This window comes from Lolium rigidum, chromosome 5, assembly GCF_022539505.1.
Source record: "Lolium rigidum isolate FL_2022 chromosome 5, APGP_CSIRO_Lrig_0.1, whole genome shotgun sequence".
NCBI classification, from domain to species: Eukaryota; Viridiplantae; Streptophyta; class Magnoliopsida; order Poales; family Poaceae; genus Lolium; species Lolium rigidum.
Window position 1 is genome coordinate 223,917,740 of NC_061512.1, and position 1,881 is coordinate 223,919,620.

The following is a 1,881-nucleotide window of genomic DNA, read 5'->3' on the forward strand; positions in this document are numbered from 1 at the left end:
GTTGTCATACTGCTCTTCCATTACAGTGGCAGCAAATACATTCATAACGTAGTCATGAACATAACCACCAGGTTGCATTGACAACCCAAAATTTCTGTGAGTGGCCCATCTTCCCCTTGTCTCAACAATTCTTGGGCTGCACAACGAAACAAAATCACAACACAGCAAAAAGATTATTTAAAATGATTAAATAAAATGGAAAACCAGTGGCATGAAATAGTAGGATACCTTCTACCAAATTGCGACTGGTAAATACTTTCGCACCCACTCCATCATATCAATCTCAGCCTGCGTCGAATCTCTAATTGAGAGGAAGGGGCGATGGTTTCCATGATGCAAAGGTTGACTTTGTGAAAGCCCTGCTGTTGATCCTCTATTATATGTGCCTTGTGACAGACTCGTGTTAAATCGTACCTGCTGTTCACCATAATTCCTCTGGTGATACCGCGGCGTAGCACAAACACGTGGGGATCGAATCATGAATTCCGGAAAAGGAGTAACCACATAACCAGCGTTCCCACCCACATCTTCATCGTCATGTTGGCTACCATTATACCTCCTCGCACTTTGAGAGCTCGAAAATTTTGCTGCCCAAGCGTGTTGTAAGAGCTGTTATGACCGATGTTGTAAGAGCTACGAAGAGAAGACCCTTCATAAGCAATAGATCTCTCATGTCTATAACCAAGCAAACCCGAGTGTTAAAACCAGGCACGGATATTGTCCTTCCGGGTGTGTTTACTGCTTGCAAAGATGAATGATTTGACAGGTGCAAACCATCAATGTTAGAAATAATAGCTTGGGAGGCGGGAGGGTCTGCGAAATTAACGATCCTTCGCCCTCCATGGAATGTTCTTCCATTTCGATCACGGAGAATGCCCTGATAACCAGATGACAATCCTGGTTGGGATGGCTGCGACATACCAGGGACTCCGTCTAGATACTGGTGTTGAGTACTAGATGGCATACAAACACTTCCAACGGGCACCAAATGTTCAGCCAACAAGACATCCGAGGGTGATGAATATGAAAATTTCTTCATTGCAAGCGTTTTCGTCCTCTCAATCCTTTCTATTTCTTCCCAAGCGAAGGTTCATCCAACGGGTCACATGGAACAATATAACTAGTTTGGTCCGCTCCACTTGCCATCTTTGAGCTACCATCCTCCGAGTACGGACATCTTTTGTTTCTTCGCGGATGAGTCATGCTGGAAACCGAGAGACTCAGATGAATTTCTCTTCAAAGACGGGAGTAGAAGAGAATCTTCAAGACCAGTAGCTGGATTATTAGAAGTGGAAACCTTAGCATGCTCATCAGCAAAAGCAGTGGGATTGATTGCAGGTTCTGCAGCTGTAGTGCAATAAGAATTCTACAGGCTTGCCTACAATCCCTTTCCTTGTCAGAAAAGCAATTTCACCCCTAACTTAAGATGCTTACCTACCACTACTACTGGCTGGAGGCAATGGCTTTAGGATATGCCCTGACCGAGCTACGTATCTTTCCTATGGGCAAGACCCAAGGTGAAAAATCAAATCAAAGTACTAGGAAGAAATGTGCTTTTTGTGCGTGCTTTTTTTCTAGCAAAAGCAAATAATCTTGCTGCCATAGAATTTGGAAAAAAACTTTCAAAGAAAAAGAGCAAAAAGGAAAAAGGAACTTCAAAATCCCGCCTCCTTGTTAGGAAGGAAAAGCCAGAAAGCAAAGAGGTTTGGTTTACGTATGGTGGAAGGTGACATTTTCCAGTCGGAACGACGGAGCTCTAAATAAAAGGTATGAAATCCAATCCCTTATCTTTCTTAAGCGTAGGGATGAAAGCCAAGAATGAAGTCGTCTCATCTCGTATGGTAGCCTATTCTTTACCTCTCGTTCCAGGGTTGGATGCAA